Source organism: Apis florea, unplaced genomic scaffold, assembly GCF_048593485.1.
Source record: "Apis florea isolate Af1SG1 unplaced genomic scaffold, ASM4859348v1 contig_3326_pilon, whole genome shotgun sequence".
In the NCBI taxonomy this organism is placed as follows: Eukaryota; Metazoa; Arthropoda; class Insecta; order Hymenoptera; family Apidae; genus Apis; species Apis florea.
Window position 1 is genome coordinate 1,054,106 of NW_028256739.1, and position 23,816 is coordinate 1,077,921.

General features: G+C 41.0%; 1 protein-coding gene across 3 annotated transcripts in view; it reads right to left on the reverse strand.

The window, feature by feature from the left end:
- LOC100872468 (uncharacterized) overlaps positions 1–23,816 on the reverse strand; it is a 284,383-nt gene that overhangs the window by 64,527 nt on the left and 196,040 nt on the right. For all 3 annotated transcript variants that reach the window (XM_086911640.1, XM_086911641.1, XM_086911642.1), the window contains exon 3: positions 14,374–14,487. The gene's annotated coding sequence lies outside the window, so the exon portion shown is untranslated. The remainder of the gene's footprint in view (positions 1–14,373; positions 14,488–23,816) is intronic.

Below are 23,816 nucleotides of genomic sequence, written 5' to 3' on the forward strand. Positions count from 1 at the left end.
TCCATTCCATTCCTCGTCTCTTGACTTTGTCGCGATAAGGGAGAAGTTTCTTTTTAACCGGGCATAAGTTATCTCCTATCTCTATAAGTTTTTTGGATTAATCAAGTTTCGGAGTTGAGAACCGAAAGTTGAAATCTTTGCTCGCGCATCCTTTCTTACATTCCTTTTTTCTTTTTTATGAAAGAGATATTCGATTTCGTACATTTATTTAACAATTAAGCGTGAAAGGTTGAAACGATAAATACGAATAATTCGAAGAAGATTTTGTATACAATTTGACAAAAATTGAAAGGGATAAAGAAAGATATATGAAAGAATTCAACTTCACTTAAAGACTATTCTCTGTTAAAACTCGTTGTCGCAGTTTCGAAAAGAATAAGTTCTTTCTACGATACGCGATCGATCTAAACCGAAGATTTGAGAACACCGATTTTTTCAAAAGAATAAGTTTTCGAATAAAAAAAAAAAAAAAAAACACGACGATCGAGCCCGTTTCGAATCGATACGCTAAGAATGGAAAATTAGCCCGATCCGAAGGAGGATAAGCTTCTTTCCCCTTTCCATTAAGATGGAATTTCATTAGAATCGGTGATTGTAAAACGCCTTGGAGATGGTGCATTTTGAAAATGAGACAAATGTTTGCACGATAAATCTCGGAACGAGCCTTAAATCTATATGGATAGAAGTTCAAGAGGAGCCCGACTGCCGAGAGGAGAAATCTTTAATGAAGTTCGTATTAAGGATCGCTCGAGAAACTGGGTAAGCCACCCTTTCTCCGTCGTGGGACGGTCTCTTGTTCTTCTCTGCGAGCGAGAGAGAGAGAGAGAGAAAAAAGAGAAAGAGAAAGGTATTTCCAAACTTTGCCATTCGACGGAGGAGGATCGCTCGCGAAAACTTTCAAGCTCCTCTCGTCCTGTCCTCGGTTTTTTAATGAATCGTCTCGCTCTAAAGAATATTCGACCGGTCTGTTTCGAAGTCGACGACCCCCCCTCTCAATTGACTTCCTATCAAAATGCGTTCGAGGCATCAAAACGCGTTTTTTATTTTTCGAAATACACTTCGACAAGTGGTATTATCTTTCTAAAATTTCAACAGAATTATATATGCAACTTTTCAATTTAATTTTTCTTCGACACCGTTTTCGAAGTTGGAAATAATCAAGTTGGAATCTAATCATTGCCAAAAATAATCGCATCTTAAACGATTGAATCCATCGATTCATTTCGGTACAACGAACAACGTTCCGAATCAAAGAATCCTGTTAAATTTTCACCAATTAAATACACGAAGAGTTGAACTCGACAAGAGTTGAACAATTATTCCCTCGAGCAAATTGAAATTCTTCCAAAGATATTCGCCCATATGTATCTGTCCCATTTCACAGAGTTCAAGAGCGTAACAAATAAATAAGATAAATAAATATATTTGAGAGGCGGGCAGAAACGAAGGGACAAAGAAGAGAAATGAAAAAACGTAGTACTCGAGTTTTTCCACTTTTCGTATACGTACGCGTGTATTTCGGGCGACAATCAGAGCGCGCAAGAAGCGATTCGAAAAGCGGGAGCGTATAAATTCAAATGACTGGTCGCAAAAGCGGGAGTGGTGAATATTCATTGGCCTGGCCTATCCTCACCGCGGCCCTACACTTGTCGTCCGTTCGTGGCGATACAAGAGGGGAGGGACAAGCACGGTCGCTTTGTCCCTTGTTAGATCCATATCTCCTCGACAGCGTTTCGAAACGGAAAGCTTTTGGCGGGCGGGAACGTAGCCGAAACGCGATTCTAATTGGCAGAAATGAACGGTGGACGAGAAATAATTATGAACGACAAACACGCTTGTGTCCGCCAGATTCCCTTAATTGGAACTTAATACCCCGGCTTGGATTAACTCAGAAAATATTTATCGTTGAAATTCGCGAGCACTTGGCGCATCCGCGTTTAATTAATCGCGCACGTATCGCGTTTCGCTTCGTTTGATTTTAACTGGGACGCGCGCGCGCGTGCCGTTCAGAATTGGATATCACGCGAAAAAAGCTTTGAAAAATATTTTGTTTTATTTTTTTTTTTTTTTTTTTGGGTGTGGATTAATATCGAATCATTCGAAATCTGTTCGATCGAGGTATAATCGAGATAAAATTCCGTATACTTATTTTAAAGTAATTGATTTAAGGAATTAGAATTGGATCGAAGGAAGAAATCGTTGAATTATTTCATAATTGTTTCGTTGAAGTGGTTGTTAAGAGCCAGGTTGTTACGAATTGTTCCATATTGTAGATATATTGTTATTAAGTTAATTACGTTTTTGACGCGTTTCTCACGATTTTATTTAAAACGAAAAATCGTGTTTTCAGAAATAGAAGGGAAACACTTTATTCACCGAATAAAATTTATTCGTAAAACTAGTGTTTCATTTCCGTTTGAAAGATCATAATTGATCATTTTCAATGTTATTATTAGCATGGAGTATAGCATAAGATTGGAAAAAGAATTGGAATAACATATTCCCTTTTTTCGAAAAGCACAGACATATTACACGTGTCGAAAAGTAAGAACAATCTCCATATCCACTTCATTTTTATATAATTGTTTTCCACGTAGAGCAGTTAACGAGTCCCTTTGAGAGTCCCGCGACCGAAAAAACGTCAACGTTCATCATTGACGATATCTGTTCTCGCGAACACGAATTACACTCGGTCGGTGCACGATTCGTCACGAGGATCCCCTTTCGAAACGGGCGGATAATCGGGCGTGGCGTAACGTTATTATTAAAGCCTGGATCTAAACGAATATTAACGGCCGCCAAACTTTGACGCTGTCACGAGAAATATGCGGTCAAATCGAGTCGGGATAATTAATTTTCCAGCAGGTTTTCGTTAATATAGGCGCGAAACGTTGGATGCGAATATCGCTGGGAAAAGTGTGTGCACGGCCGGATGGAATTCGCGGCAAAGTTAAAATTTCATTGTTTCCGCCGCGGCCGCGCTTCCGGTTCCACCGCGCTATCAAATTTCCTCTCGCCATTTTCGTTCGTTGGTGGTCGGGCCGGAAAAAAAGAAGTTGGAATTGTTGAAACGGAAGGAGAGATCGAAACGATTAAATTTACGTAGTTGCAATAAGAATATTAGAATTAGATTATTCGCAAGCGTGGGATTGATTGAACAGTGACAGAAAGCTGATTTGAATTTGATCGATGTTGAATTTCGATTTACATATTCTCGCTCCGCGAAATTCCTTAAAATTCCACTACGAAATTCTATAAACAGATTTGAAATAACAACGATAACAAAACTTTAGATCGTATTTGCCCAAAAATAAAAACAACATTTTAAAACAACAAGTATTACGCGCGAACATTAACAAACGAAAATGCGAGCGAAACAGATAACTCCCTCCAAAGCGGCTGTCTTACGTAACCAAGCCGTAACTCCGCTCCGAAAACAAGGCTGAAACAAGGCTAACCTAGAAAACCACCGCCAACAAAACGCTTCGTAATCGCGGACGCAAAACTAACGCAAGACGAGATGACAGATAACAACGGCTCGCCTCGTGAGTTTTGCATCGTGAGTCACTCGTTCGCGCGAATTGCGTGGCCGATAGTTTCGCACGAGAGAGGAGCAACGTGTATATATATATATATATATATAGCTGGTTTCAAACCGGTTTTCCCGCCACGATCTCTCCTCCTACCTCTGTCCACGGATCGTTTTTCATCGAGGATGGAAAAAGGAGGGACAGAGTGGGATTTATAGAGGAGGAGAGGGCAGGCACAGAGAGAGAGAGAGAGAGAGAGAGGAAAGGGAGACGAGTCTAGAGAGTCTAGAGAATCGGAGTGGCGCAAACACGTGCGCCCCATTTACCAGGATTGGTACTCGCGCGTGTGCGCGACGGGCGTGCGCGCGTTCACATGCGGTCGCCACCGTCCGCCGTTAATACCCTCGATTAACCTCTCGTTGCTAACGACCTGCGAGCGACGTTTAATTCGATCATCGGTTTTGCGCGGGTAAATTCATTACCCGTGGCGCGGTTGATCGTTCAAACCTCCGAACGAAATTTTTATTTTACGAAAATTTTGCGTCCAACAATTTCTTCCTCCCTCGATTCTTGGACAACTGTCTAAATTTCTTTTCAAAATTTTAACATGAAAAAATTATTCCCTCGAAACGTAGATTAAGAATTTATAAATTTATAAAAGCGTTCGAGTTGAAATTTCGAAATTATCGGATGTTTCTTCTCAATGTTTCTTTAGAATCATTTATACATTTGGTTGGCTTCCTTTCTAGCTCAAAAGTTATTTTCCAAAGAAATATCAATTTCAAAATTACGTTTATCTTTTTTTTTTTTTTTTTTTACCACCAACAAACTTCTCTGCTCTGGAGTCGCGCTTAATTTGCGGGAAAGGGGGCGTTATCGTTAGGATCGACGAGGATCGGTGACGGCACTCCGCCCCTCCAAATTACAGGGTTAACCGTAATGGATGCACGGGATATACGGTGGTATTCGCATTTCTGGGCCGCATAGTTCAAAATTAACCGGGGGGACTCGTATCTCTCGTTTATCAGAGGACCCGAAATTGTCATTTGTATTGGCGAAATGAGGCGCGCAATGTCGAACACGCGTTCAACATCCTGATGAAGTTTGCGAATCTGATCGATCACACTTTGACGAGGGCCAATATTTATCCGTTTTCCCTTCGCTCTGTAAACAACAAGCCCCCCCTTTCCTTCCTCTCTAATCCCCTTTCTCGTTTGGAGAATCAGTTCGAAATATAATTCCAGAGGCTTAGAAACTTCCTCTTTTTGAAGCGTTGCTCAAGACTGAAAAACGATAGAAGGAAAGAGAATATTAGGATTTATGTATTTTATTTTAATATATGCAGGGAATAATTAAAAAAAAAAAAATCATGGTATTACGATTGCTTAAAATAACACTGATTGTTTAATTCTTGCAAGGCATGTGACCAATCTTACTCCTTCTAGACAATTTGTCTGAAAGAAACTCGTTTAAGCATCGAGAAAAAGAAATGATCGCGCTTCCGTAAAAAATCCTGTTTACCTTGTTCCGTAATCTGTCGCAGATTCTCACAGAAGAGAGAGAGAGAGAGAGAGAGAGAAGGGAAGATCAAAGTGTCTCGATGACAAAGTGGACGGGAAAGCCGCACTCTTGGATTTTATTAAAACAAAAATTCATTAAAACTTCGATTCCACTCGACGATCGAACCGCTTAAGACGGTTTGAAACGGAAGGACTGGAAGTTTACAAAGTTGAAACTGGTCGAAGTGAGGCGCGCTGCAATGCGGCAGTCGTTTCGAACCGGCTAGAAGTGGTTTCGCCCTCTCCTGAGAAGTTTCGAGTTGATGACTCAAGTCCAAGGGTATACAAACGTTCGAGGACCAACTTTTCGAGGAGCCGGGGAACAACGTCTACTTTTAATTATCCCACTTAACAAAAACCGGGCGTTGCGAAAAAAATCGATATCTGCCTTTCATCCGTGCTTGATACATTATCGTGGATCGAACTTTGATCGAGTTAATAACAATAGTTTAAGTTTAAGTTTGAGCAAAGTATAAGCTTTGACAAATCGATGACTAACACGTTATCGACCTTTCAAGCAATCGGAAGCATACTGAAAAATTACGCGCTGAAAGATAATGCTTATTTATATTAGAATCGAACGCACACAATCGTTCACATACCTGATCATTTATGAATTACAACAAATGTTAGACAAATTATCACAATCCACGCTCGAATTATTCTCTTCCATATCCCACCCACAACGACCTCGTTAACACTCTCTGGCGTCCACTCCATCCGATTCGAAAGAAGAGCAATCGAGAGTCACGATCGAAACACCTTGATTCCGCCCGGATTAAAAAAAAATCAACCACGCTGTTCCACAACCATTTATTCGTCCCTGTAAAAATAATTACCGCGCGTCAACGACACGCTGGGTAGCCGTGTTCATCGATAACCGATGACGAGGGGGCGGACTGCGATTATCGTTCGTCCATCGATTCGATCCTGCCCGAATCTCCATTTTATATATATATATATATATTCCCGTGCTCGTTACCGACCTATAAAATTTATTATCGATAGGTCGGCGGCGCACAATGTACCCGTGGGACGCGAATTTGTAATCGGAATTTCGCGGAGAGCGGAAATTGCGGCCGTTGTTTAAAGGGATACGCCGCGTGAACAGATATGACAAACGTGCTTACGTGCCACTCCGCTGTCCGCGTTTACGTTCAATTGGATTTCGCACAAAACCTGTGCCTATTAAATAACAAGTGTGTCTGGATAAATTGATATAATCGAACCAAGTCGAAAATACCCTTGAGAATCGTATTTATACTCTCGTATGTTCTTTTATATTCCACAATCTTGCAAGTGAAACTCCATTTTACCGAAGTGACTGAAACATAGAAAGAATGAGCGAGAGAGAGAGAGAGAGAGAGAGAAGGAATAATTAACAAAGTGGATAATTTATGAATTGCGCTCCAACGTCCTGTTAATACCCCGTCGTCCCCATCCTTTCACCGGTTGAACAGCTTCGCGTTGTTTTAATGGCCTTCCCAGCAACATCGTTATCGGTGGCTCGTCCAATATGAATCGGCTGTGAGCGATCGCGCCTTTATTACCATGCCGGCGTATGCAAAAAGAGAAAACGGTCGGGTGCAGCTGACGCTGCCCGCTCCGAGGCGCGGGCAAGACGCGCAAAAAACTTCTCCAACTAGAGTTTCCGATTGGATTAAAATTTGCGAAACTGGCTTTCGCGGTTCATGAATAATTTTGCCGCGCGAGCGCGCCCGCGAGAACTCTCGAACTCCCCTTTGACGCTTGCCAACTTGCCGGTTCCAGGGATGCGCCTCGAGCAACGACGAATTTTTTCAGAGTTCCCGCGAGCTGTGAACGCGATTAACGATACGTTGCGTCTGGTTTTCTAGGTTTTCGTCGGCACAATTGTTATTCCATTGTCGAATTTCGATTAATTAACGATAAGGATCGGATTCATGTACATTGACGCGTTACTTGAAAATATATTCCGCGTAATCGATTCGATTCAGGAGAGGAAGAAGGATCGCGAAAAAGAAAGAAATTAACGATTGTTAGAAAATAATAAATTGCGACGAGAGAGAAAGAGAAAAAGGAGTGGTTAAATCGTAACGATGGCTTCTTGGTTTCTCCTCTCCATCTCGTGAAATTGTCCTGGCCCGGCGAATCGAGTACACAACGGTGGATTCTTTCGCAAGTGGTTATCAACATCGGCGTTGAGAAAGTCTCGGCAGAGTGGTCGTCCAGCTTGCGAAATCAAGCTGGAAACCGATTGAATATTCATGCGGAGAGAAGTCTCTCTCTCTCTCTCTCTCTCTCTTTCTCTTCCTTTCCACACGACTCGAATCCTGACGTTGCCACCTGATATCCCGTTGAAACGCGTTATCCAGCATCTCATTGGATGTCGATGGAGACGTGCATTCTGACGACGCTCGAAAGTGTCGATTATCCGTATTACACGCGGCTTATAACATTTTCTCTGCAACGAAGATTCGATCGTTGTTGTAGGATTGCTGAAGTGTTAAGACACTTTCTCTTTACAATGTTGCATCCCTTAATCCATCGGTAATTAGATTATCTTGAAATTATCTTATCCATGTTCGAAAGCGTCGATCGTTTCTTTTTAACATTTCTCGAATCCTGCGCGAAGAATTTTGTTTTTTTCTCACTTGTTGATATCTCCAGTGAAAATATTTTGAACGCTTTCCTTTTTTTCAATGAAACGTTAACGAACGATTCTTCTCTCGTAAAAAAGAAATAACACATTTAATAAAACTTTTGATCTCGATCTCATCCCTTCGAGAGATTAAACTTTTCGTTATTCACAATTTTCACTTGTACGAATACACACTTTCACGCGTAAAGTTCCCAACCCCTAAATCAACGCCATATATCAACCAAAAAAAAAAAAAAGAAAAAATTTGCCCTGCTCGCATTAAAGCATCACCCGTCCCATTATACGCGTGTTTACTTTAAAATCGATGGGCAAATCTTTGAAGAGGGATCTCTCGTCGAAGAGAGAGAGAGAGAGTCGACTTATTGCCGGAGTTTCCGACCAATTTCACACACGCGCGACGTACGTGAGGGGTCGACGTAGGGGCGTTCGTTGTCCCTCGGACGAGGCGAGAAGTGTCGAGGAGGAGCAACGAAACTTGGCGACCTTTCAAGCCGGAATTCCGCTCCCTCGCTACGGTTTAAACGACTCTCCTCCCTCCCCACCTTTGGAGAGGGGGTGGCCGACTAACTTCCGAATTCGCGACACGGCGTGGATCAGCCGCTCGCTCCCTCTCCTCTTCTTTCCTTCAACGAAGAAATTTTCGTGCGCGCGAAAATACGAGCCGGTTCCACCTAAAGTTAACGGGGTGGATTTAAAATGGGGAGGAATGCCGAGGGATACTTTAAACGGGACGTCCCGGACGGGACGAAGGTACAGTCGCTGCCAGAAATCTTCCAGTCGAAATGTTTAAACTCGTCGAGTTATTACCTTTACTACTCTTTCTCTCTTTTTAACTTTAGATCCACCATATTTTTCGGGCCAGCGTGTAAATTTCCTTTCTGAGGATCTTTATTATTACCTGTAACGTATAGAAAATTATATCGAAAAGGAATCCTTAACCAATTCGAATAATAAACGATTCGAATTAACCGATTTTACCAACGATATTGTTACGATGGATTAATACGCGGGAGGAAGAAAAATAGAAACGTGGAAATCCCGTGCAGAGAATTACAATCGAGCCCAGCCGTCAATTAGCGAGCAATTAATCGATCCCGGAAATTCGACGCTTCCGCGTGCATTTTTCCCCGACGAGGAAGCGAATCAAGCAATAATTAAGCAGCGCGCTTTATTCATTCGTGTGCTGTAATTGGTTCGCGCACAAACGGAAATTCTTCTCGAAAAAAATCTCGACTTGGAGAGGCCACGTAACGAGGAGCTGTTCGTTCGTTCGTGCCAGTGGCGACCTATCAAACCGTTACTACACCGGTCGTTCGCAGGTTAAACGTCTATTTGGGGAGGGAAATAGGGGCGAGGGGGCGAAGGTGGATCCATGGGATTCGAGTGTCTTTTTTTACGACCGCGTTTCGTCGAGTTCGCGAGGCCGTATAACCACCTGGTACACGTTGACCCCTGCGATGGGGGAGGATAAATAAATTCAGGGGGATGAAGGGACGTAAAGTTTTACGCACTAGGTACGTGAAATGTTTGGTTACGGTTTCGTGGCGCGACGAGGTCGAGGCGCGACCATAAACGAAAATAGCGCTCTGAACGGGTTAGGTTAGCTCCTGAAACGGGCTGGTTTATGATATGATAAACGTGTTTCATTTTGCTTCGTGATTTGTTTGTTATATTTTTACGTTCTTTTTCTTTTTAAACAGAGCTTTACAACATCGCGTCAAAGTCGAATCATTTTTCATTTTCTGATATTAAGAAAAAACGAGCTTATACTATCGATAATATACTGTTACAGTAAAATAATTTTTACCTTCGACATTCCTGCTTTACGTACCCATTAAAATATCGATAGATCTATGACGTGATATATATTTTTGATGCATCAAAAATCGGTCTCGAGATAAGAAACCTCCCCTCAATCATCTTACGCTTGTCCTCGGGCAACGAAGAAGACCGAAGAAACAACTGTGCAGAAGAGAGAAGAAGGGTCGAAGAAATTAAGAACGAAGAAGGGAACGAGGTCGGTGAATCGCGTGCCGCGATTCTGTCCCTCTATAAATACCGACTTGCCGCTAATAAAGATGCGAAACACCGTAACACGCGACCATCTATGGCCCCTGCCGCTCCCATAAACCAGCCGAACCCATCAATTACACCTTTCGCATCCTCGTATCGTCGCTTCGTGCCGCTCTCGATCGCTCGGGGCGGGCGGAAACCATCTCTGTCCTTATGCGCGAGCAGAAACGCGACAAAAGGTGCGCACCATCCTCGAAGATGAAAAGGCGGCAAAACGAGGACCGGTCGGAATGGTTTCGAAACGTTCCTTCCCTTCCTCGAACCAGATGAGACGAAACCTTATCGTTTAGATGTCCATCTCCATCGTTTACTCGCGTTTCTACCTCTTCTTGTGGGAGCAATACGTTTTAATGGATTCGTGCGAGGAGTTCGTGAATTTTGATAAATATAAATGCGTTCTTTGATTAACCTGTTGGCAATTAAATCGATTATTATTCGTAATTATTCGACGAAAGATTGTTTATTTCATACATAGAAGAATGAAAAATATGTTTTAAAAATGTCGCTAAATATTTTTTTAAAAGTACGCTTCGCGTGTCCTTTTATGCGAGCGCATAATTCTGCATAATGTAATAACGAGCCTGAATATTTAAAGCGGATATTTGTGGGATCAAGTGTACCGCTCCACGAGCTACTTCTCGTCGTCTACCTGTTTACCAAAGCTAGTGCTACTCGTTAAATAAATATTATCGCTGTTATCGCATGTAACAATAACACAGCAAGTACAATTTCACCGGAGAAATTCCATTTTTCCGCGTAAATAGTTGATTCTCGACAACGCCCTTGAACGTCAACGCTCTTCAAACCCTCGGCATCCGGCAGAGAATTGCGCTTTTCTCAAAAGCAGCGGTTTCCGCTGCTGCTCTTCCCTCCGCCGTCCTACCACCCATAAACGAGATATTCCCGTAATCCCAGTCTTTATGTATTATTTAATTTTCCCCCTCGTTCCATTCGTTCCTCTCGCTTTCGATTTACGTCCGACTCACCCCTTGCTCTCGGTTACCGCATATTTACGTTTCAAATAATCCTTTATATCCTCTTCCACTCTCTCTTTCCCTCTCTCTCTCTCTCTCTCTCTCTTCCCAGATGGGAATAAAGACTTTATTCTATTCCGCTTGCCTTGAACGCGTGCTACACGAATGCGCGTATAAATAAAAAAAAAAAGGTATTCGAATGATCTTTGTAGAAATGTTGCGAACAACGGAAATACAACGTGCAGAACTTCGAAAGGAAGCATAAATGTTGTATACATTTATATGTATGATGACACAACAAGTCGAAATTGTGATCTCGTTTTTTACGAAGATATAAATATTCCTATTCCAACGACAAAATTAGAAACTTTCTTGGACACGTTGCGGATATCGAATAGATTTTAACCAGAGAAACCAAGGCGGTAATTATAACATTCCCTTCCTTCATTTGTTTAACGTTTCGAGTATTGAATACTTTTGCATATATATGTATAGATTTAGGTGGATTATCGGCGGGGCGAACCGGTTACGAAAGGCATGTAGCCCGTGTACGGAGGGTCGAACTCGATCGGAATTGCTAATTAGGCGCGTGTAAAATTACTGTAAATCGGCGAGCCGACTATTACACGTAAACAGCCTATCCTGCACGAGAATATTTCACCGTGGGGTGGGCAGAGGTTTATCCCTCGCGAACGAGATTAAAACGAAAAGAGAGAGAGAGAGAGAGAGAAAGAGAGACGACTCGCAAACGATTTTCCACCTCGTGGACGAACGTTGGTGGATTTCGTGTTCGGTCGCCAGGGTGGCACGAACGTTCAGGTTGTTTCGAATCTTTTGCGGAGGAGAAGAGCTGAGCGAGAAGCGTTGTTCGTTAAATGCTGTGTTAAGATGGCGAGCCAAACCTGGAAAGGAAGTTCCGTGTTCCTTCGAGAAGATTAACTCCTTGTGCCGCGGTGCTTGTACAACTACGTACGTAAGGGGCGAGGGATGTTCGCTTTTTTCCCTATTTTTAACTTGAAAGAATATTCCGCGATCTTGGCTCACCGATCTGTTTCCATTCTATTTCTGTAAAGCCATCGTAAATTTTTATTTCTTCGGATCGTTGTCTCTTTTATTAGAATAGATAGATTCATTTCGCTTGATTAACTTTATAAAAAGAAGAACGCTACTGGGATTTTCATACGAACATACGTATGTATTTTCTCATATTGCACGTTTTATTATACGTTATTATATTTCCACGAGACGAAGATATTTCCAATGGTGAAAGCCCGTTAAAAGAGGGGAATTTTGCCCTTTAAAACGCTTTTCGATTTATCTCGATACGACTTTTCGCTCCCGAGATATCGTGGTGTAAAGAAAAAGGGGATTTTTAATCGTTGAGCTTAAATCCCCTTTGAAATTGGGAAAAATTTGAACCGTTGTAATTCCGAAGATAATAACTTCCGGTCAACGGATGAACGGTCGTTAGAAGCGTGGAATCTTCCTCTTTAAAACGCTCTTTCACTCATCTCGATACGACTTTTGGTTCCCGAGATATCGACGAACAAAGAAAAGACAATTTTCGATCTCATTTATCTTAAACCCTATTAAACCCAATTAAAATTAGGAAAAATTTGAACCGCTATAACTCCGAAGATAATCACTTCCGGTCAACGGGTGAGCGATCGTTGGAAGCGCGGGACCTTGCCCTTTAAAACGCTTTTTGGTTCATCTCGATACGACTTCCGGTTCCCGAGATATCGTCGTGTAAAGAAACGAGTAATTTTTAATCGTTTATTATTTTCTCCCTTGTCGCTTACTCGGACCTCTCGCTCGCACCTCGCCTCGCTGACCTATCTTAATCTCCAGACGAGTGACAGACGCGATTCCTGGAAAAAACGGTAGTACGCGTTTCCAGGAAAAAATGTAGGTCAGTGGGTCGCGGACCCATTCATAATTTCTGGCGCTTCGTTAAACTTTGAATCCTTGTATCTCGTGAACGGATTAAGATATCGGGATAAAACAAAAAGGAGTTTCAACGGCATGGCTTCCTTTATCTTTCGAATGGATTTTGATGACAAAATTTTTATATGAAAATTCGAAATTTTACTCGTGATTTTCCGCCGATATTCATATAAAACGTTCATTTCAAAATTATTAATTATCGCTATTGTGCCTCGATCCGAATTCTGAACATTCTATCTCTTTTTCCATTCCTCTTCAATTACACAATCCACGTGAATTCTCAATCGAATCATCACACCTCCCCCATAATTACCGAACGCCCAACACAACCTCGAACTTGATAGAAAACAGAGCCTGAATATTCGTAATTTCAGATTCATGAAATACGTACGAATTAGATGGAAGTGGCGGTTTAATCGTGATTCCGCGTCCTTGATATCGGGAGACGCAGGCGCAATCGTTTCCACGCGCCTCCTCTTGAAATTACTATAGCTCGTTCCGTTCCTCCAGGGGCTACAAATCGTTCGAGAGTATCTAGATCTCCCGCACAGTCCTTGCTCCACTTTCCCTCTGCCCGTCCCTCTCCCTCCCCCCCCCCTCCCCCCTCCTCCCTCGCCGCCCCTCCTCGCCTTTCAATTGCCGTAATTTTCGTTATAAATTTATCCCGTTGTAAAAACGTTTTATTACGCAATCCGGCCGATTTATTCAGTGGCGGCGCCGATTTCGGGGCCACGCGAGTAAATCTTCTTCGCTCGATGGATCCACGAGGGAAAATATGCGCCCCGTTCTTGAAATTACCGACGGCTACGCTTTTAGATTTATTGCGAGCTTTGATTCTGAGAAGATCCTCCCCTCCATTTTTTCCACGGTTTCGATACACACGGTTTTGATTTTTCACAATATCTTTCCTGTGACGAAAGGCTTTTACTTAGGCCGAGAATGTGGAACGTTCTTGCGCGATCTTTAATAACCTTGAGAAACTTTTTTTTCTTGAATGGGAAGAGAGGGGATAGCGTCACGATCTTTTTAATGAAAAAGATTGAAGATTTCAAATAGCCTTGGTTATCGATTAATTTTGAAAATTTCACACGTATAAGGAAAAATATCGCGACACTTTTTAAAACATCACACTAGACGGCGCTATTAATAGTAACACGCAGTCGGCGTGCTTGTTGATTGATATCTGTATTTCTCGTTCGAAAGTTTAAAAGCCTCCGGCAGACAGAGTTTCGATCCAATCCAAATCTGTTCACTCCTCTCCATATCGTTCGATCGCACGGTTTAAAATCAGTACAAGCTAATCAACGAAAAACATTTACTTATTCTCAAGTCCATCATTTTTATTTATGAACATTAACCAATTTGAACGAAACATTTACGTACCATAAATAATCATTTTCAAAGTTTTTTTTTTAAGATTTTCATTTTCACCTCGAATATCCCGCCTCGAAACTGTTTCGTGTTAATCCATCGACATGGTTCCACGAGCGAGGGAGAGTAGGAGGACGGGGCGCGTTGCTCGATTTCGGCATTGTCCGCCGTCAAAGGGCAGGGCGGGAAAAGGGTATTTGCCGTGAAGTCGCCGCGTAAAGTGACGTATGGATGCATAAAAGACAAACATAAAGGACGTGGCGAAAGAGAAATCCTACCTGGTGTGGCTGTAGGGTGTCAGGGATGGGCCGTGGTGCTATTAGCCAGCCGTGCTTACGGGGCGCATAAGCGCAACCTCCACCTCCGAGCTACCCCGGCTTTGTCTCTGCATCCTGAAAAAGCGAGAAATAAGCGAAATGAGTTTTATGCCGTCGCGACAAAGTGCAAGCGTCGCCGAGACGACGAGTCGTTCGGCTTTGCCTCCGGGATATCGCGAAATTTATAGCATTATTCTGACCGTTGCTCGTATGGAAAGGCGTTGTTGTACGCATTCGACTCTTCGTCCAACATTTATCGAAATATTTCTGTAACTACGAAACGAAAGGAGAGAATTAATTAAACTGTGTTACTTAGAACACTAGGCCATGGAAACGTCGTGTAAACAAGTAAAGAGAATAAGGCTGGATTGATCATGTGATCACTTCGTAATATATATCCCGCGTGCAATAAAATTTAGATCGCAAGACGAAATTATTTATTCATTTATTTATTAAATTTTAAGTTTATCTTACGTATCCACGATTTAATAGAATCTCTCCAACTTTGTCTTCGCTTTCGAATCGACGTTTAACAAACGGGCCTCGGTAATGAGATCTCGAACTCGGCGCTGGATAAACAGATGTAGATCAGCGATCCATCCGTCCTCCGGCGAGCGAGGATGCTCCCCAACTCGAATGATAGCAAGGAGTTTCTCCGTGTGAAATCGCGGCGATACACACCATCTTTGTCCGTCTCAAGTGCACACCTGTGTGCACGGCCTCTCTGTGGATCGATCGTTCGTCAAATTCGAAAAGCGGCGGCGCAAAACACGCGCCAAAGTTATTAATATTCCTTGCTGGTTCGACGATTTCCTATCGCGCGTAGATACTCGAGGCCCGCTTTGAAATTCAGACCGGTCGAGCGCACCTTTTTTTTTTTTTTTTTTCGTTGTTACAACGTCGCTTTTTAGATACATGTTGAAAGTTTGATATTGAAAAAAAAAAAAAAAAGAAGAAAAAAGGAAACATATGAATGCGGTTGGATTGATGGACGAGAGTTGCACGAGTGTCTGGTTGGTCCAGAGCATTGATATTCGATCCGGGGATACGCGATTGAACGATATAGCGCGTTTCAACCCGAGGAGGAGGAGGCCGGTATGATCGGCGGGGAAAAATGGCCGTCAATTAGTGGCCACTGTCATTCGTTTTGGTTATACCGCGATACGAAGGGATGGTATTTTTTTTTTTTTTTTTTTCAAAAATTTCGTTCGATCGAATTTTTCCGACGTTGAAGCGAGATGATGGCGCGAGAATTTTATCGAACGAGGAATTTTCTTTTCTCTTTTGGTATGGAAGGAGAGGTTGCTTGAACGAATATTTAACCTTTGACCGTCGAATTAGAAATATATCGAAATTCTTGCTTTCTACACACACAATCACAACACACGTCGATCGTTAAAAAGTTTTAATAACTCGTCTGATAATCTCTAATAAGAAAGACTTAAACAAAACTGCCATTGAAATTATCTTAAAAATCTTGACCCACTCAGAAATCAAATCCCTATTTTCTTACGAAAATACTTGCAAACACAAAATGATTGAAACCGATAAAATTAAATTTTTGGAAGAAATTGCAAAACACCAAGAGATCGCATAAATCGAATCTTATCATCGATGATCAATTCCACGAATTGCAGCGAGCAGATGTACACGCGCTCTTTTCGTCCGCATTATCCGACGCCCCGGCTCGTAACACAATAATTCACGGCCGTTTCACTCGTCAACCCGTTATATACAACCCGGCTATATATTCGTACACCCGTTAATTGTTTTCCAAATTAATTCATATCCTCGTACAACGTGGAAACAGATCAAAGTGTGCGTGTGTATGTGTGTGGACGATGCACAGAGTCGGAGGAGAGGATCGGTTAATAACGTAGATGCAAATTAGCGCCGGCCGGTTAAATATTTTCATTGGCGGGGAGGGGACCCTCGTCGGATTTTACAATCGATTGAAAGGACAGCCGCGATTAATTAACGACAACGGTTTTCGAAAACAACGAGATTGTCTATCGTTTCTATTCGAGGAGGGGAGGTTACAAGCACGGGGTTACAAGGAAAAGTTTATATTGGATTTCATATTTAATGCAACGCGCAACGTGAGAAGAGGGAGAGTGTTGCTTTCCTCGGGGGGCAGATAAATTATTTATGCCGGGACGCTTTGTCTTTGCCCGTTGGGAGGGGGAGTCTGACCCGCATCAACCGAGAATCAAGAGAATAAGGGGTGAGAAAATGGGGGGATGATTGTCGAGAGGTCGCGATAAGCTCGGGATTTAAACGGAAATCGTTGATTCTTCGGGGATGGATGTGTAAAAGTTATAAGTTAAACATTCTTATATATAGTATATTCCTTTCCGGGTGGTTTATTCTTGTATATAATATTTTTTATATAATTTTAGATCAAGTAGTATTATTTACAGAGAAATTCTCTGTTTCTGAATTCAGTTTTTCGAATCTAATTGGCAGAAGAAAAAGTATACGCATCGTGAAAAAAAGGAAAAATTTCAAATTTCCCGCTCGATACATAAACTTCGATTGAAACTTCGCCTCGAGTTGAGATATATCGTAATATTTTTGCAAGAGATATAAACGTATTTTTGCAGTGTAAACGCGGCATATAAAGTTCGCAAAATTACCTTGAGAACGAAGCGATAACGCTTTGGCCAAGTCAACGAGCGTCTGACGTAATAAGCCAGCCAAGCGTTCTGACGCAGATGCCCGATGACGTATCGTTCCATGCGCGGAAATTTCCAAGATGTTTAAACCCTTCTACGGATTCCGGCATTTAAAACCATCGTCCAACCTCGGCGATATTTATAATAACGAGCAGAACGGATTCAATTCTGAATGGAAGTCGTGAAAAAGAAAAAAGTCGCGAGCACGATTTTGATCGTTCTCCTAAAATTATGCGGAAAGAGAATGTTTGAAATGAAACGTTCGTGTTTTACGTGAGAACTTAATCCTTTTACGGATATCGATGAAAAAAAGGAGAAGGAAAAGAGTGAAAAAGTAAAGGGACGAGGAAGTGTAAAGCGATCGAGCAAATGAACGTGACGTTAAATGAATTTTTACGGCTTCATCGTGACTCGAAGGTCGGCACGATGATCGATCTCTTCTTGGGATGGTAATAAAGAGTTGATATTCCTCGAAAACGACGTCAATTATCCTGAAGTGTCGTCGTTAATGGTCTGCAAGTGCTACCCTTCCGTGTAATGGAAGGCTCGAAAGTCGAATTTCAGATATTCTGCTAATTGATACTATGTTTCTTTCTTTCTTTCTTTCTTTAGTTAATTAACAGGAAATTTTCTGATTTCTTTTTTTTTTTTTTTCCATACAAAATCGCGAGAATGAAATTTTTATTTCGTACGAAGACTTTAATGGAATAACGAAGAAAGAAAAATTTAGGAAAAAAAAAAAATTTGTCGACGAAGAAAATATTTTTATATTCACGAATATTAAGAATATTATTATAGAAATAACGAATAACGAATATAATTAATATAAATCCAGAGGAAATATGGTTCAGCATTATATTTCAGAAATTCTTATTCTTATTATTTTTATATACGATTCGTATTCATCACATAAATAAGACGATATTTGTATCGCTGCTACGAAAGAGCTGCTTCTAGCTGAATTGAATAAATTTGAAATGTAGACGAAGAATTACTATTCATATACTGAAACATTTCTGAAAATTTATGGAATCTAGATTAGCCCACTTCGAACGAATTAATTTCGTAGTTTGGTCGACGAGATTTCTTCAACATTCCTCTCGTTACTATCGTTGCCCTATCTTTGATGACGTCGACACTTTGATTATGTGAACAGATACTTCTGCCTTGGGGGTTTTCCTTTCTTTCGAGACGACGCGACAGACAATGGAAACGATTCTCACACTTACACACACGATGAATGGAGTCGTTGATAATGAATTATAATTCATTGATAATCGTCTGATGCGAGCAAAATATAATTAAAATTGTCCTTTGTTCGGTTTTTCCTCTATTACTTCTCTGATTTTTTCTTTATCCATTTTCTTTATCCATCGCTCGTGTATCTTTCCATCTCAAATTTTTTAATCATAAATTGATACTGATCCTAAATGGATAGAGAATCTCCAGTGAGATGTTTATGAATTTATGCTTGATTATATCCTCGAAGTTTCCTCTGAAGTTTAATCCACTCTTCTTCATTTTACAATTTTATTATTTATTTATCTGATATTTTAATATCTACATGGACTCGTTCACGCTTCAAACTTCAAATTGAACGATGTATGTAACGACAAAAATCAATATAAGAAAAATCTTTTGATTAGATTCTCCAAACATGTAACTTCTTATCTATAATGTATCTTGTTATTATCGCGATATTACCAAGCAGTCTACTCACCCTAATTTTTTTAGATTATTCAGTTATCAAATGAATCATCGAACGCGATAAGTTACAATTTTTTCTTTCCTTCCCTTACTATGTACAAGACAAAAGTTTGATTAGACAAAGAGTTATCGCGATCCAAGTTTCTTATACCTATTTTCGAAGTCATTCACGATAAACTTATAAGAAATTTCAACGTCAAATTTTCCAAACGAACGCTCATTTAAGTTACTGGAGGCTGGAATGTTATAACTTCCAAAAATATCCTTCTTCGAACTAATTCAACTAATCTGAGACTAACTTCCCTCCAAAAATTGAAAAGAAGAAAATAAACACACGTCGATAATCACACTCTTCCCAATAAACTGTCCTATTATTCCGTTTAAATTCTCATCATTATCCAATTTATCAAACTCATCAAAAAGGAAAAGAAAGGAAAGGAAAGGAACGAAAAAACCTTTATCATTTTATCAAACAAACTACTTTCCGCATTTTCTAGAACAAGTGCTTACCGCGTAACAAAGTAAAAAAAAAAAGAAAAAAAAAGTTAAACGCAATTCACCTTGAGAGATTACAAAATTCCTATCAGAAGAGGCTCGTAAGCACCGGTATACAACTGTTGGTCGAGGTCGATTATCAAGTAGGTCCGGACGTTCGAAGCGTGCCCGAGGCCTGACAATAAACGGCCGCGACTACTTTCTCCCCATGTCTGACCCGGTCCACTGCTGATTACCGCCGAGTATTATTACAACAGCGTAATCTTCGTTGTCTCTACGCGGCAAATTATATAAATGGCCGGCCGCAAAACGTGAAGTGCAACTTCGCGGTCGGTGAAAGAAAGGAAAATATCCAACCTCTCTTCCTTCCTCTACGCTTCGTTTTACCAATTTGTGTCATACAAGCAAGTGGATAGAATATATTTGCGGATTTGTTCTCGAGGAAGGATCAAAAACAGATTGGAAAGATTGATCTTGAAATTCCTTCACCATGGAATCAATTAATTCTTTCTAAGTTAATCTTATTTTTTTTCATGCAGTAATTTTTGGAGCATTACAGCATCGCAGTTGTAAATTAAGCAAACAGTGGCTAGTAGCTAGCTCACGACATAATTACCATGTGATTACAGGGCTCGAAAGCGTGTTTATCCACCGTCGTAGGTTTTTATCTCGAGCTGCTTGTAACATCGTTGCATCGTTGAAGGAAAAAAAAGAAAAGAAAAAAAAAAAAAATAGAAGGAGTGGGTCACGTCACTACAGCCAGATTAAGATCTCGTTTCAACGTTTCATGGTAATATGATCCATGCTCGTTCCATCGTTAAAAATATCCGAAAAAATAATCTTCTCCATAATAATATTGCAATATCGAAGAATGCTTTCGAATTTTTCTCTTGAAAATAGAATTGCAATACTGTAATAGCATAAAATATAATTGATCGAAGATAGATTCGATGTAATTTTCAAATATCATTAACGATTATCTCGTTAATAATTTAATGGAATATTATTGAACTTTCTCCTTTTTTCTTCCCCCCCCCCCCCCCTCAAATAAAATTTCTTATTACATTTTATTCTTCTTAAAGAATTTTTAAGTTTGAAATAATATAAATATTTCCTGAATTATTATTTAATTTCAATAAAGATAATTACTTCCTTTCAACGTGTAATAGCTACAATTATTACTATTACTATTATTATTATTATTATTATTATTATTATCAAGACGAACAATTCTTCAATTTCTTATACATAATAAAAAACGTACCCAATCGATAGATACGTTTATTGTCAAATTCTTATTTTTCTAAATTTATTTAATACCCAAATCTGCTTATCTCCAACGGTGAACGCGACGATTCTGGAAAAAGAATTCTAAAAGAGAAATTACCTGGAAAACTAAACCGCAACTTTCTCGAAGGAAAAAACAAAGTACAAGGAAAGTATATCGGCGCGATGAAAATCTTGGAGAGTAACCGTTACACGCGATTTGAAGCTATTTGATCGACGTCCTCGAGCAACTAGACTGTGCCTGATTGCATCAGGAAGGGATTGGTGCCCGCGCCGATAAACCTTCGATCATTGGAATCGCGTTTTCCAGTTCGCGGTTGCGGTCAAACGATGGATTTATCGGCAAACAGAAGAACAAAGAAATCTACCGAAAAAGAAGAGAGAGAGAGAGAGAGAGAGAGAGAGAGAGAGAAGAGAAGAAAAAGAAAGAAAGAAGAAAAAAGAAATGCAGAATGCGAGCCAGCCAATTGGCCCTTTCGATCGGGTACGATTTACCTGGAACTCGCGCAACGGAAAAAACGGAAATTCTAAAAATCGACGAAACGTGATGGTAACGAACGAAATAAAGGGATGGATGGTCGAACGGAATTTTTGAAGGGAATTTCGGAGAAGGACGATTTCACCGGTTGGCTTTTCGCTAATTCCAAACGGGTGGAGAGGAGGGGGTTCTCGATATTAACGATTCTTGAGGGTCTTGACGTTAAAGGGAAAGAGGGTAATAAGGGAATGCACGGGAGGGGGAGAGTGGAAGGAAAGACGAGGAAATAGGTCAGGGGTCAGGCGCGGGAAAGAAAACGGTCATGGCTGCCTTCCTTCCCTCCTTTTCTTTCGCCTACGCGGATCGATCGTCGACCCTCTCCCTCCTCCTCCTCTCTCTCTCTCTCCCCCGTTTCTCCCTTTCAAACTCGATTTGTCATTCGAGATCCTTAAGGAGAACCCCGCTCGTCCCATTCGTCGATCAAAAAAACGTATAACGATCGGGGGGACGTTAATCTACCATGAATTATAATATAGGAGTGAAGGAAGGTCCGAGCAAGGAAAGCAAATGGAGAAATTTAGAACGATCGATTTTAATCTCATTTTTGGAATAGAAACGATTTCATTTGCGCCCACTATTTCGTAATATTCAAATAACTTTGGATTAATTAACGATCTCGATAAATTTAGAAAAAATATATAATTCCTTTAAATACTTCAATTCGAATTATTCCACGACAAACACGACTCCAAAGAAGATATCACGATCCACACACGTTATAGGAATTTATTCTACCCAACATCCTATTATCCAAACTTTCCTCGCAACAAGACAATCCTTTCCTCCGATGAAATAAACAAAATAAAACGATCCAACTCACGAAGAACTCACCTCCTCGTCTCAAGCGGATGGGAAGAAGTTTTGGTGAATAGTGAAGCGACGAAGGAGGGGGGGAGAGGGTTTTCAGGAATTATCGAGGGAACATTACAAGTCGTTCATCGTCCCGCTAATTGCCATAGTCGCGGCTCTCGTTCGAGCGGAAGGGGCGAGGCGAGGATTCGCCGTTTCCAGTCGCGCCGCCTCTCTTCATCCCGCTCTTTAACTCGATGGAGGAGGAGTTTCGCGCGAGGACTTAACTCGACGATAACGAACCGCGGTCGAGTTAAGTTCGACGATGGCGCGGCGTTAATTGGGAGAGGAGAGTCTAAGAAGAGGGCGAGGCGAATCGTTCCAACAAGGCGACGTCACCTTACAATTTACATTTATTTCAACGGTGCTGCCGCTTCGGGAAGAGGAGGAGAAGGAGGAGGGAACCGCGAAACTGACTTGAAATCGTAAGCGGACGCGAGATCTTCGCGCGAAATTCAATTGGCGAAGTTCGGAGGAGACGTTTAACGGATCGTGGCGGTGGTGCTTTCCGATACGACGCCCTTGGGTCGGCTCGTGAATTTGAAAAATAATAATCGTGCTCGTTATTTTTGATCGCGTTGAATGCGTTGTCAGTCGAGATTCCGAGAATTTTCCCAGAATACGAACTATGTAGTAAAATATTTCAAATGATGTATATAATACACCAAATAAATAGATAATTTTTAGTTTTAAATTAATACAAATGGCTTTTTCTTTTTTGTTTAATGTTAAATGTTCGAAGTTTAATAAAATATACGAGGAAAAGAAATAGAATATAATCATCTTCTCGTGCTGATTTACGTAAAATTCAAGAATAAACAGTACTTTTTGTATTTAACTTAATTTCATCCTTACTTGGAAAATTAGCCCAATCTCCAAATTTAATCGATCTTGACGAGCAGTCTTCTCCCATAAAGGTGTCGCAATTTATAGACAAAGAGGAGAGCCAACAATCGTGTAAAATAAGATTCGCTCTACGGTTTCCATTCACGTAACCAAATAATGGGCAAAGGCGGATACTGGAAAGGAAAGCGAGATGAAAAATCCATTGGAAGTTGCGAGTATCTAAGCTGAGCACGTTCAAAGGCTTAGCTACAATCCAACCGCGAGAAGGTGGCGACGCTTTATATTTATCATTACACCGGGGTCCAGGAATAGGGGGGGGGAGGGAGGAGTGGTTTGGTTTGCAACAACAACTCGTCTTAACGATCGAGATATTCGATAAATCTTCGAAGCAGCCTTGAAAACCCTCCTCCGTACTACTACGTTTCCTCATCGTACATAAAACGCGGAGGCGTTTTTCTTCCTACGATTTGCATAGCCGTTTCCTCGTATTGTATAATAGCCGTTTCGTGATCCGCCGCTATAATTCTCTCGTCGAGAGAAAATCGTCGAAAAATAAAGAATATTATCCTCGCGCACCTCGTTTCTTCGATGGAATTGGATTACCGCCTCCTTCCCGCCACCCTGCAAATTCGATTCGATCCATCCGAGCTTTTTCCATTTGATAAACACCAAATTTCTGACTCGTCGTTTATTAACTTTATCGCTCTTTCAAGTATCGTTAAATCATCGGAAGGAAAACATTTTCCAAAATATCCATCACGGATATTCAGCCGTCGCGGTTCAACGATCGTGAAATTGACGAGTGAAATTCTTCCGAATAAGAATAGAAATCTGTTGCAACGAAAATATAATAGAAAAACCATTTTTCTTCGTCGTTAAGAAAACACTTGTATTCACAGCGTTGCAAGCATGGCCAATTAACCACGCGTCTCGTGAAATCGACGCGAGAAAATTCTTCGAGACGAGAATAGAAAGGTATAGGAAAACGCTTTCCACGATGGTCGGAG